The sequence below is a fragment of the Hemiscyllium ocellatum genome, chromosome 12 (genome assembly GCF_020745735.1).
Source record: "Hemiscyllium ocellatum isolate sHemOce1 chromosome 12, sHemOce1.pat.X.cur, whole genome shotgun sequence".
Lineage (NCBI taxonomy): Eukaryota > Metazoa > Chordata > Chondrichthyes > Orectolobiformes > Hemiscylliidae > Hemiscyllium > Hemiscyllium ocellatum.
Window position 1 is genome coordinate 88023261 of NC_083412.1, and position 14930 is coordinate 88038190.

The following is a 14930-nucleotide window of genomic DNA, read 5'->3' on the forward strand; positions in this document are numbered from 1 at the left end:
TCTGAACCTTCCCACCAGAGGAAGTATTTGTTTTCTCTCACTCTACCAACCTTCATTTGTCGCAAATACCTCAAGTTCATCTTTAAACTTCTGTATTCAAGGATGTGAAAATCTGGAACTGGACATGACATGTCAGAAGTTGGGCGTGATGCCCACTTGCAAATGGGGCACGTGTAAAAGGTCGGGATGCGATCTGACCACCATCCATTTCATCTCAAGCTCACCCTGACCAGCAGTCAGCCCACCATATCTAAATATAGGAGGGTAAATGAGCTTGCTTTGAATGACCCCAATTTTACCCTGCCCATGACATAACAGTTAACAAGAAAAGGTGAATGGAATTGAGTAGTCCAATTAGTTAGAGATGGGCCTAATGACCTTGAGCAGTCTCTTTGCTCGTTAGGGACATCCCTCCAGAAGATGGTGAAAAGCCTCACTCAGCAACCTCCTATAGCAACCATTCCCGCAACCCCCACCCCCACCAGCCCACTGAATGCAACACTCCATCTCCTAAAGCTGTTCTCCTCTTTACAGTAAATGTTCTTGATTTCAATGAAAAACAGCCTGCTTTCCTCCTCTTTAAGCTCTTGGCACTAAGGTTAATTCTCTGGCCTGCTCTGGCCCTGTCTGGGATTAACTAGCTTGGCACAGACTCAATACTGATCGTGGGATCCTCTTGGTGCGATTGTTTGTCATACCATTCAAGGACTGAGCATTAATCCACTAATCCATTGATCCACAAAGCTGCAAATGAATTCTTAAGCAAAGTCTTTTGAACCTTTAAACCACTCAAGAAATGCTTATTCAGAGGAATACGTAATTGAAAACGATGAGAAAGTCTTCAGGAAATTGGCCAGGTTTTCTTTGGAGTCTTTGAGGTGAACCTGATCAAAAGCTTTTTCAAATTATGAAGGGGAATGCATAAAGTGAAGGACTGAGTACCGAGGAATACAGATTAAAAACCAATTGAATTTTGGAATCAAGTTAAGGGGGAATGTTATTGATGTGGACAATACAAATCAGCTCAAGAGGCAGCAATGTGGCCTAGCTATGAGGGCACATGGGGCCAAGAAGGGGCAACTGTTTGTACTGGCTACAGGGTCAATAACCGGATAACACAGATTTCAGACAAAAAAAGTCAGGAGGTAGGTCAGCAAAAATATCTCCTCTCATTGAGTCGTTATGGTCTGTAAGGTACAACTTAAAAGTACAGGGGATTCAAATGTTATAGCAACATTCAGAATGGAATTAACAAAAGAAAAGAAATAAAATGAGACAGTGCCATGGACAAAAAAGCAAGGAAGGGGGACTAAATTCGATAAATTTGAAAAGAGCTAGAATAGACTTGATGGGTCAAATGTCCTTATTACCTGGTGCTTGACTAAATGCTTTGATGGTCCTTCTAGTGCAAGAATGAGTAGAGATGTATGTGCTATGATTTTCTGTGGCTGTTTTGTTATACCATTGCATTTTTAAATGATTCGTTTAGAACTAGTTTGTAATAATATTACAAATGCAATTTTTAAAAATTTATTCATTTACGATTATCATTACATGTTGAATAAGCAACCATCTCTTCCACTTGCCATCTCTTCCCTAAGGGCTGATATTTGAAATAGGCAAGAGTTAATAGGGTTAGCATTTGGAAAGTAAGTCTGGAGATTTAATGGTTAAAAAACAAAAAAGGTGGAAGTTGAATTGAACACATATTTTGAATCAGCCTTTGATTAGATTACCTTCAGTGTGGAAACAGGTCCTTCGGCCCAACAAGTCCACACCGACCCGCCGAAGCGCAACCCACCCATACACCTACATTTGCCCCTTACCTAACACTACGGGCAATTTATCATGGCCAATTCACCTGATGTGTACATCTTTGGACTGTGGGAGGAAACCGGAGCACCCTGAGGAAACCCACGCAGACACGGGGAGAACGTGCAAACTCCACACAGTCAGTCGCCTGAGTCGGGAATTGAACCCGGGTCTCTGGCGCTGTGAGGCAGCAGTGCTAACCACTGTGCCACCGTGCCGCCCACAGCTGTGCCACCGTGCCGCCCACTTTGTTGTAGGAGATAACAGTAAAATCTCAGAAATAGTTGTAAAAATAAAAAGAAGGAAGGGAAGGGAAGAATCCAAGGAAATAACAATCACTGAGGAAATGGTATTAAACAAATTGTTGATGCTCTGGGCAGCTCATTCCTAGATCCTGTTGCTGTCATCCTAGTGTCACAAATAAAGTTGATGTGTTGCTTTCAATTTACCAAAATCCATTAGATTTGGGGAAGGTTGTATTTAATTAGAAAATAGTGCATTTAAATCCTTTACTCAAAAAGGGAGGGACAGGTCAACAGGTAATCACAGGCCAGTAGCTTAATGTGTATCAGAGGGAAGATTTTAGAAGCTATTGTCAAAGAATTTAAAACAGAGCACATAGAAAACTTGAAGGTAATCATGCAGAGACAACATGGTTTTGTGATAGGGGAGTCATGTTTAAACAATTTATTATGTGTTTGAGGATGTAACAAGTACCTTGGTTAAAGGGGAACCAATGGATGTACTAGATTTCCAGAAGGCACTTGAAAAGATGCAACGTTAAAGGTTTTGGTGCAGTGCTCATGGTGCAGTGAGTAACATTTGGCCAGCTAACAGGAAACAGAATGTAGAAGTGGTCATTTTCTGCTTATCAAAATATAGTGAGAGATGTGCTGGTGCCTCAGTTTGGATGAAGGAACACAAGACCATAAGACCATAAGACATAGGAGTGGAAGTAAGGCCATTCGGCCCATCGAGTCCACTCCGCCTTTCAATCATGGCTGATGGGCATTTCAACTCCTCTTACCAGCATTCTCCCCGTAGCCCTTAATTCCTTGTGACATCCAGAATTTATCAATCTATGGTTATTATCAAGAATTATCAAGATATGGTTACTAAATTTGCTGATGATGGGCATAATTAAGCGAGGAGGGAAATGATCTTATTTGGTAAAATGTGAAATTGTCCATCTTGGAAGAAAGGATACAATAAGAACAGTATAATCTGAGTGATGACAGTTTGCAGAACTTGATGCAGAGGGATTTGGGGTGTGTTGGTGCATGAATTAATTGCAAAAGGCAGTGAACAGGTAGAGGAGGTAATTAGGAAATCTGGTTGAATGTCATTATTTATTGTGAGGGGAATTGATTATAAAAGTAGGGAGGTTATGCTTTACTTTAATAGGGCACTAATCCTGGTGAATTCACACCTGGAATATTGTGGACCATATTGGTCTCCTTATATAAGGCAGAATGTAAATGCATTGCAGGCAGTGTAGTGAAGGTTTACCAGACTAGAGTCAGAGTGATAGAGATTTACAGCACGGAAACATACCCATCGTCCGAATCATCTACGCTGTCCAGATTGCCTAAATAAATCTAGTCCATTTGCCAGCATTCAGTCCATATCCCTCCTATTTATGCACCCATCCAGATTCCTTGTAAATGTCACAATTGTACCAGCCTCCATTGCTTCATCTGGCAGCTTGTTCCGTACATGCACCACCCTCTGCATGAAAAGGTTAACCCTCAGGTCCCTTTTGAATCTTTCCCCTTTCACCTGAAACCTATGCTCTCTAGTTTTGGACTCCCCTACCCTGGGAAAAAAGACCTTGTCTATTCACCCAGCCCATGACCCTCATGATTTTATAAATCTCTTTAAGGTCACCCCTCTGCGATGTTCCAGTAAAAAAATAGTGCAATCCTATTCAGCCTCTCCCTATAGCTCAAACCCTCTAACCCTTAAAATGACATCATCCTTATACATCTTTTCTGCATCCTTTCAAGTTTAACAACATTTTTCCTATAGCAGGGAGACCAGAATTGAATGCAAGATTCCAAAGGTGGCCTAACCAACGAACAACTGGAATAGGTGGTCATCTTACAAGGAAAGGCTGGATAATCAGCGTCAGATAAGCTGGATTGTTGCTATAAACAGTTGCTGTGAACTAAGTGGAATGAATGACCTCTTTCTGTGTTACAACTCATTCAGTGACTATCTGATTCAAAGCGATTGAGGAAAGAAACCACAGAATGGCAAAATGATACTTCTATTCAGATGTGCTGTTCCCCTTCTCCTCTGTGGGATTTGCACTTTCAGTCATTCCTTTGGTTCAAGTATGCTGGAAGCACTGGGAAAAGGTACACAGTATATCTTAGGAAGGAATATGGGAAAAGGAAGAGGTCATTTAGTCCTTTGAGCCTGTCAGCTGTTCATTGAGATCACGGCCAATTTGAATTCAATGTCCATTGATCCATCCCTGGTCTGCATGCTTTCATACCCTTATCCTCCTTCTCCTGAGACACAATCGAATCACAGGCTGCTTTGGAGGCTGATAGGTTTGGGGCGAACTCTCTTCTGACTACTCGTGGAGTCAAGGCATGATATTAAGTCAGTCCAATGGCTTTCAACATCATGAGATAGGATTATTGCCTCACACAGATACTGGACAATCAGCTTTCCAGTTCCAACAGCACCACAGGGTGTGGTGGCCTTTGTGGGAACTGCAGCAATCTTTCTGGAGCAACATTGGTGGATCCCAGAGGGTAGTGCAATTGCCTACACCAGAGAACTGTAGACACTCATTCACTGAAAGCACTTAAAGACAAGATAGGAAGACTTTTGAAATATCAGGGACTTGATGGTGATGTTGAGCTGTCAAGAAAGAAGATTTAAGGCCTGGCGCAGATCAGCCAAGATTCGCTTGTTGAATAGCAGGGTAAGTTTGAGCAGTAGAATAACTTTTTGCTGCTTCTACTTCTTATGTTCTTCTATTCATAGGGAGAATGTAAATACCAGCAAAGACTGATTGAGCTGAATGGCCTGATTTAAAACTTCCACATCTGTCCATATATTCAGAATAGGATTTTTGTTTTTGCGAATAACATTGTCAACGGCATATTGTGGAATCCTCACTTTGCTGAATTCCTTTTTGTTTCTTTACCGGTATTTTGCTGGTAAAGGCAAAACATACCTTCCCGGAATGGCATCAAATCCTCTTCATTCCCTCACAATTTCCAGTATTTTATGCAAAAGGAAAATATTTCCATGATGTGTAGTATTTTACATTGCAATTTACAAGCTTTACATAACTCATTTTAATGACAGGTTGGCCAATTGAATTACATGACAAATTAAAGCATTACTTAATAAACACAATGGAACCGAAGCTGTGGGGATCTTGGATGGAAATAGCCAATGCCTGGCATTAAGGTTCCTGCAAATTGCAACCTTACTGGCTTTTCCATCCCTAATGTGCAGAGGAAAACCATCTCCTGCAACCCAACTCCCCCAGGCTCCCAGCTCTAATAGTTGGCATTGATGTGAAAGAAGGAAGGTTGGAAAGGATTAAGCTCTAAACCACAAACAACTTCTTCACTTTCTTCCAATGGGTCCAGCTTTTAGCAAATGGTAATGCTCACACAATTCAAGTATTCAACTTTCTGAGGTAATCCCAGAGGGACGGAGCAGTTTAACAACCCGCTAATCCAAATCATAAAATATTATCCTCTCCACACATTAATTAGTAGTTGGATGTTGACAGCATATAATTTGAAGCCCACTTGTAAGTTTTGTTTCCAATTATCTTTAATTCTTGCTGAAAGGCAATGCCTCGTTGGTTTGTGCTGGTGTAAAGGCACTGAATATCATTACTGCCTCATTTGTGAGGCTGTTCCCTTAGGAATAGAGAAAGTATAGGCCGTGGGTGCACATCGCTGCTAAACTTCTTATTTTATTTATATATGGGATATAGACAGCGCTGGCTGGGCCAGTATTTATTGTCAATTTCTCCCAGTTGCCCATTGAAAATATAGTGGTTAGCTGCCTTCTTGAACTGCTGCAGTCTGTTTGGGTGAGGATATATCTAAAAGCTGTCAGGGAGGGAATTCCAGAATTTTGACTCAGCGACAGTGAAGGAACAGAAATATATTTCCAAGTCAGGATGTGGAGGTGCCAGCGTTGGACTGGGGTAGACAAAGTCAAATATCATACAACACTAGGTTATAGTCCAACTGGGTTTATTTGGAAGTACTAGTTTTTGAAGCACTGCTCCATCATCAGGTAGCTGTGCAGCAGCTATAATTGGTGTTGTGTGGTTTTTAACTATTTCCAACTCAGCATAGTGAGTTGCTTGGAGGGGAACGTGCAGTTGGTAGTGTTCCCATGTTCCTGCTGCCCTTGTCCTTTCTTTGGTAGAGATTATGAGTTTGGAAAGTGCTGTCTAAAGAGCCTTAGTGAATTTCTGCAGTGTATCTTGAACTGGTACACATTGCTGTTACTTCGCATCGATGTTGGAGAGAGTAGATGTTTGCGGATATGGTGCCAATCAAACAGATTGCTTTGTCCTGGATGGTGTCAAGTTCCTTGAGCGTTGTAGGAAATGTATGCATCCAGATAATTATTAGAGTCTTCCATCACACTTCTGACTTGTACATTCACAGGAGCCATCTCTGATGTTTCATCATTTTTGTTTTATCCTTTTATTCATTTCATTGAAAACAGTGAGCTGAAAATGATCTTTGGTTTGTGAACTAGTTGAGTTTTAAGTTAAAAGAAGAGAGAACAAATGAGAATGCTGCCTTCACCAAGTGAGGAGCAAGGAGTTTGGAGAGGATCTAAGAAAAATGCTGATTGCCCACAGGGTGGTAGATATACAAGATGATAGTGGAAGCAGGTACCCTCACAACATTTAAGAAGCATCTGGATGAGTATGTAAAATGCAAGGGCATGGTAGGCTATGGACTAAGTGCAGATAAATAGGATCAGTGCAGTTTAGTGTTTAGTGGTCAGCATAGATATGGTGGGCCAGTGGGCCTTTTCCCACCATGTGTGACCCCATGACTAAGCTGTTGTTTGTCTGTGAAGCATCGCCTGCAAGTTAATTGCAAGTTGCTTCTTGATCAAAAGGATTCCATAGATTCTTTGAGCCTGGGAAGAAAGCAGTATGTTTAAACAGATAGTAGATGTTTGCCATTAACAAGGTCAGTATTTTACTTATCCTTTAACTGTGTTTTTAAATCTCTTAGTTTTCATATGAATGAGACTGAAACCAAATGTTAGTTATTTTAAATCGTAGCCATCAATTAGATTACTTTGTTATTTGATTTTGCTCTGCTAAAGTTACTTCATTGTTAATAAATTAAGCCGTTTGTTTAAACTACAAACCGGTGTCTAGAATTGATTAGATGTGAGCTGGAAATGATTTGGGAACTTTGGGATAGCTTGTGGTCAAAGGAAAAGAGTAGACCAAACAGAGTCTGGGTCTGTTTATTCAAAGAGTCTGGTTTGGAACTTCTGGGGTTGAGTCAGGGTCGTTTGTATGTGGTGTCATGTGGAGGATAACTTAAGGCCTTTTCTTGATTAAGGGGATTCCAACAGATACCAACCCTGAGAAGAGCATTGTGTTTAAACAAGGTAGCAGAAGTTGGCTATTAATGAAATCAACACCTGGGAATTGGTTCTGGCAAGTCTGGAAAAGACCCAATGTTCAAGCAGATGGCAGTTGTTGATTGGTAATCAAGACCTTAGGTAGAGTTGATTAGTTTATCAGGCCAGGATCAGAACTGAAGTTTTTTTTTAAAACTACGGTTTTTGAGGGGTGGTTCTTTGCTGCTGCTGAAGAAAAATCCTTTTCACCTAGAAGATGGTAAAAATATGGAATTTGCTGCCTGAGATAGTGGTAGAGGCAGGTATTCTTGCAACAATTAGGAGGTATCTGGACAAGCATTTAAAATGCCAGGGCATTGCTGTCTGTGGAATAAGTGCAGGTAAATAAGATTAGTGTGCAGAATTATAAAATCTCTACAGTGTGGAAGCAGGTCATTTGGTCCATCAAGTCCACACCGGCCCACCGAAGAGCATCCCAAGCCAGATCCACCCCCGGAACCCTGCATTTCCCATGGCTAATTCACTGAGCCTGCACATTGCGGGACACTATGTGCAATTTAGCATGTCCAATCCACCTAAACTGCGTATCTTTGGACTGGGGGAGGAAATCATAGCACCCAGAGAAGACCCATGCAGACACGGTTGGGGGAGGGGGGGAAATGTGCAAATTCCAGTCACCTGAGGCTGGCATTGAGCCCAGGTCCTTGGCACTGTGAGGTAAGAGTCGAAAAGGGTGGCACTGGAAACATACAGCAGGTCAGGCAGGATCCGTGGAGCAGGTGAGTCATCATTTCGAGGTCAGCCCTTCATCAGGTAACAGTGATAACCACTGAGTCACTGTGCCACCATAGAATATAGAACATGGAACAGAACAGCACAGGAATAGGCCCTTCAGCCTGTAATTTTGTGCCGTACATGACACCATGCAGTTTCATGTTTGTTGACCAGCACAGTCATGGTGGGCTGTCAGGTTTATTCAATGCTGTATGATTCTACAGCTCTGTAATCGTAAAGTCCAGGACTGGTTCTTCAAAAGTCTGGTTAGGAACCATTGCAGTGATTATCTGGTTTAATTTTACCGTGTTGCAAATACTGTGTGTGAAATGCTCAACTGGGTCAGCTGTCTGTCTCCCTGTTATAAATAAAACCTCCTCCAAGAGGCTCAGACTGAGTGAAGGGTTTGGGGTTGAATTTGGGTCTTAGTAAATATGGCATCGGTACCTCTCATTGCCCACTCTTGACCTGTCTCCCATATTCCGATGACTGGAGAAGGCATCAGCAGCATCTCCTCATCTACCCGTATAGAGACCCTTAGTAGGTTAATAAGTGACCACTTAAGACAATCATTGCATATCCAGAATCAAGTGTGCAGAAAAATAAAAGTGAATTCTCTATGTCAGCCAGAGGTTCATGAGCATTAAAACTGCAAGGGGACTTAGCAAAGGAGATAGTTAGATATGCCGGCCTGAGCTAGTACAGAACCTTCACTTGTGATGTCAAGGCATACAAGGTTGTGGGCCAAGTGCTTGAAAATGGGATTAGTGTAATTCGCTGATTGCTTTTGACCAGTGAAGATATGATGGGCCAAAGGGCATTTCTCTGTGCTGTAGACCCCTAAGATTTCATGAGAAAACACCTACATGTCATCTGGTTTTGTGGAGGGTTTCACTCTGTGTGGCTCAGCACATTTTCTCACTCGTCCCAATTCACCTCATTAACTGGGTCCCATGGCTCTATGTCACTCCTTTTGTCTAATGCTAGCCCGATTCTTCAACTTGCATGGGCGTCATTGGACAACGCAGGATTCATATTTAAAAGGCCGGCGGTCAATGCTGGTAGTCCAGAGCTGCTGTACAGTTCATTTACCACTCCCTCTGCCCACACACATGGCACATTAGGACAAATTGGTGTGCCACTTTGCAGGAGGTCCTACTGGATGGGGTGGTGTAGAGAATTGCCATCCTATTCCTCCAGGATCGACAGAGTTGGTGTTACAGAGTCTTACAGCATGGAAAAAGACCCCACCCAGGTCCAACCAGTCCATGCCAAACATAATCCCAAACCAAGCCAGTCCCACTTGCCTGCTCCTGGTCCATATCCCTCCATGCCTTTCCTGTTCATATTGTGATTGCACCCACATTCCACACTCCTTCAGGAAGTTCATTCCACATGTGAACGACCCTCTCTGCAAAATGTTTGTCCCTCATGTTTTTCTTAAATCTCTCCCTCCTCTCACCTTAAAAATATGCTCCCTAGTCTTAAAATCCCCCATCTGAGGGAAAAGCTAACTACCATTAAGTCTACCGATACCCCTCATTATTTTATAAACTTTTACAATAAAGGTATTAAAACTTGAAAGCTTCTCATGGAATTCTTTCAGCCTTTCACTGTAAGTTCAAATTTCTTTCAAAAAGTTATTCATCTCTGTGTGGATTTCAACACCTTGTTAGTACAGTCATATAGTACCTTAGGATGCCCCAACAAGTTTAGAAAACAATCATAAAGTTATAAAACAATACCAAAAGAAAACATGGCACAGCATAGAAATTGACCGTTCAGTCCCTTGAACCAATGCTGGCTCTGTTAAGAACAACTCAGTTAATCCAATAGCCCCGTAATTATTTCCCTTTTAAGTATTGGTGTAATTCTCTTGCAAATGCTACCATTTAAATTTGCTTGCACCACCCGTTTATACAGTGCATTCCACATAATAACTCATTGGGTTTCCTCTTGTCAGCCCTAGGGTTCTTTTGCCAATCACCGTAAATCTGTGTGCTCTAGTTAACATTTCTGCTACCACTGGAAACAACTTTGCAATTGTTATTTTACATACTGTACATGAGCCTCTCTTGACTCTTATAAATGCCTGACAAATACTTCATTAAATATCATCCTTTATAGCACAAACAAATAAAAATATCATCTCTGCAGGTCAAAGAAAGATCAGATGTTAGATGAACCAGATAGCTGGGATTCCATTACATTACATCTTTGGACTCCTGTTGGAGGAGTTGGACTGATGCCAATTTGAGGGCATTTGGATCACCAGAGATGTGTATCATGCTAAAGAGCTGACATTCCACTAATTTTGTTGCGTTCAGTGATAAAGTGGATGTTAGTCAAGTTAGTACGTTAGCAGTGGCAAGGAAACCCTGAAATTCAGCTCTCAAATGTCATTGATGACGAAAGGCTGTAGAGTCAGGTTAGGAATGAAATATGGATGCATTTAATGGTTCAAATGGTCAGCGAGCATGCCAGGTATTTGACAAGAAGCCTAGTTTGAAACATGCAGTTTTCTTGTTTAGTTAAAACAATAGAGAGAGGATTGTACAGGTCACTGATGATGCATGTATCTCCATTCCTTATGTTTGTTCCTGTCGCACAACACTCTCCACTAAGAGCACTAATTGGAAAATCACAGACCAATTAGCCTAACCTTGTCTTGGGTAAGATCCTGAAATCCATTGTGAAAGGTGAGATTTCTGAAAACCTGGAAGTGTGTGGCAAAATAGGGCAAAGTCAGCATGGTTTTAACAAGGAGTGGTCACATCTGACAATTCTTAGAATTATTTGAGGAAGTAATGAGCAGGTTAGACCAAGGAGAGCCAATGATGTTAGCTACCTTGACTTCAAGAAGGCCTTTGACAAGGTGCCGCACAGGAGGCTACTGAATAAGATAAAGGCCCATGGTGTCAGAGCAACGTGCTAGTCTGGATAGAATCTTGGCTGTCTGGCAGAAAGCAGAGACTGGAGATAAAAAAGATCTTTCTCAGAATGGCAGCCAGTGACATAGTTAGGAAGACTAATGCAAGGATTGCATTTAATTTGAGAGGACTTGAATATAAAAGCAGGGATGTACTTCTGAGGTTCTATAAGGCTCTGGTCAGACCACATTCAGAGCATTGTGCATGGTTTTTGACCCCATATCTCATGGAGGATGCACTGGCCGTGAAGTGTGATCAGAAGAGAATAGCCCCAGGAAGTAAAATCTTAACATATGAAAAACGTTTGAGGACTCTGGGTTTATACTTGATGGAGTTTAGAAGGATGAGGGGGGACAGCGAAACATCTAATTGAAACTTACTGAAAACTGAATGGCCTGGACAGAGTAAATGTTGGGAAGACGTTTCCATTGGGAAGAGGGACTAGGATCTGAGGGTATCGTCTTATATTAAAAGGAAGACCTTTTAGAATGGAAATAAGGAGAAACGCCTTCAACCAGAGAGTGGTGAATCTATCAAATTCATTGCCACAGAAGGCTGTAGAGGCCAGGTCATTGAGTATATTTAAGACTGAGATAGATAGGTTCTTGAGTATCAAAGGGATCAAGGGTTACAGGAAGAAAGTGGGAGATTGGGGGTGAGAAACTTATCAGCCATAATTAATTGGTGGAGCAGGCATGATGGGCAGAATGGCCTAATTTCTGCTCCTATGTCTTATGATTTTATGATCTAAATCTTAGATATCTCCCATCTTTAATTCCAACTTTGTGATGACTTCTTGGTAATTTCACCAAGCATTACATTGTCAAGTATTAAGTCCCAACTTGATAAGTATTAAGTAAGAAACATCATTAAAATCATTAGAGGCATTGATAAGGTAGATAGCCAACAGCTTTTCCCCATAGTAGGAGATTTGAAAACTTGAGGGCATGGTTTTAAGGTCAGAAGGGAAAGATATAAAAGAGTCCAGAGACACAATCCTTTTACACAGAGAGTGATGGGCTGCTAAAGGTATGGTGGAGACGAGTACAATTTTGTGATTTAAGAAACATTTGGACAGGCACATGGATGGGACAAGTATGGAGGGATAGGGACTCAATGCAGGCAAATGGTACTGGATTAATTATGAAAACTGGGCAGCATGGAGATGTTAGGTCAAAGGCCCTGTTTCCATACTGTGGACATTTATGACTCTATGTCTAAGTCTGGCCAAATATGAAATCAATTTTGCATCGTAAAATATTTGCAAGACTGGTTTCTCCGTTGGAGCTAAGACTTAAACAACAACAAAATCTTGTATTTATGTAGTACCTTTTACATCATATTAAGTCTCAAATTTGCTTTGAATAGTGTAGAAGGAATTAGCCAGACATCAGAGCCTCATAATTTTCTCTGGCAAGATCACTTGAAACTGAACTTGGGGAGTGGTTTGTCCTGTCCTGGGGTGCTCAGTTGCTGAATTCCTTCCCACAGCCTGTCTCATGGTGGTCGTACCTGCTCACCGACCTTGACCCATGTTATTCTACGTGCTCTTCCATTCTGTTTTCATGCCATCTATGATTCCCACAGCTCCCTAATGGCAACATGGAAAGCTGCATTCATCATGAAGAATAAGCAGCTGTCAGAGTTTTACTTGGCCTCCCAGCATGACAACAAGTGTTCTGTTCTTTTCTGCTCATTTGGATGATGTAATTATGTGATTCCTCTTCTAACATACTTCATCGACTCAGTACACAGTGTTCACCAGCCCTGAAATCTCACTAAGATAAATAACAGAATGTGAGGTGGAATTTGTTTTTTCCAAATTATTGCACATTTTCTTTGTATCTGCTGCAGAGTGGCAGCAACAACATGGGTTCAATTCCCACACTAGCTGAGATTACCATGGAGGATTCTCCTTCTAAACCTTTTCCTCACCTGAGGCCTGGTGCCCCTCAGACTAAACCAGTACCAGTCATAGAAACATAGAAACATAAAAGATAGGAGCAAGAGTAGGCCATTCAGCCCTTCAAGCGTGCTCTGCCATTCAATATGATCATGGATGGTCATCCAACTCAATAGCCTCACCCTGCCTTCTCCTCGTAACCTTTGATGCCATTCCCCCCAAGTGCTATATCTAGCTGCCTCTTGAATACATTCAATGTTTTGGCATCAGCTACTTCCTGTGGTAATGGATTCCACATGAGTCACCACTCCTTGAGTGAAGAAATTTCTCCTCATCTCCATCTTAAATGCTCATAGTGTGACCCCTGGTTCTGGACATACCCACCATCAGGAACATCCTCCCTACATCTACCCTGTCTAGTCCTGTTAGAATTTTATAAGTCTTTATGAGATGCCACCCCCTCACTCATCTGAACTCTGTTGAAAACAATCCTAACCTAGTCGATCTCTGCTCATATATCAGTCCTGTCATCTTTGGAACCGTCCTGGTAAACCTTCACTACACTCCTTCTAGAGCAAGAGCATCCTTCCTCAGAAAAGGAGACTAAAACTGCACACATTATTCTCAGTGTGGCCTCACCAAGGCCTTGTATAACTGCAACAACACAACTCTGCTCTTGCACTCGAAACCTCTCCCAATGAAGGCCAATATATCATTTGCCTTCTTTACTTCCTGCTGTACTTGCATGCTTACCTTCAGTGGGACACCCAAGTCCCATTATACACTCCCCTCGCCCAATTTACAGCTGTTCAGGTAGTCATCTGCCTTATTGCTTTTGCTTTCATTAACTTTACCACTCACCCAACCTGTCAAGATCATGCTGAAGGTCCCTGGCATTGTGAGGCAACAGTGCTAACCATTTGATGGTGCTTTTTTTTAACCCTATGATGGGATAGAAATGAAAGCTATGGAATGAAGCAATTTCCTTTTCAGCTTGGATGCAGCACAAGTATTATATTCTACATGCAAATCAGAGCAGGACTCATCCAATTAATGGTAACATCCTAGGGAGTGTTGCTGAACAAAGAGACCTTGGAGTGCAGGTTCAGTCTCAGGTAGATAGGTATGCTTGCCTTCTTGGACAGAGCATCGAGAATAGGATTTGAGAGGTTGTGTTGTGACTGTACAGGACATTGATTCAGCCACTTGTGGAATATTGCGTGCAATTCTGGTCTTCCTACTATAGAAAGGATGTTGCGAAACTTGAAAGAGTTCAGAGAAGATTTATAAAGATGTTGCCATGGGTGAAGGGTTTGAGCTACAGGGAAAAGCTGAATATTGTTGGGCTATTTTCCCTGGTTTGTCTGAGGCTGAGGGGTGACCTTATAGAGGTTTATAAAATCATGAGGAGCATATATAGAACATAGAACATAGAAGGATACAGCGCAGTACAGGCCCTTCGGCCCTCGATGTTGCGCCGACCGAATCCTACCTAACCTATACTAGCCCAATAACTTCCAAATGCCTATCCAATGCCCGCTTAAATGACCATAAAGAAGGAGAGTTCACCACTGATACGGGCAGGGCATTCCATGAACTCACAACCCGCTGTGTGAAGAATCTACCCCTAACATCTGTCCTATACCTACCACCCCTTAATTTAAAGCTATGTCCCCTAGTAACACCTGACTCCATTAGCGGTAAAAGGTTCTTAGTATCTACCCTATCTAAACCCCTAATCATCTTATACACTTCTATCAGATCTCCCCTAAACCTTCTCTTCTCCAATGAGAACAGCCCCAAGTGCCTCAGCCTTTCCTCATAAGATTTTCCTACCATTCCAGGCAACATCCTGGTAAACCTCCTCTGCACTCGTTCTAAAGCTTCCACATCCTTCCTATAGT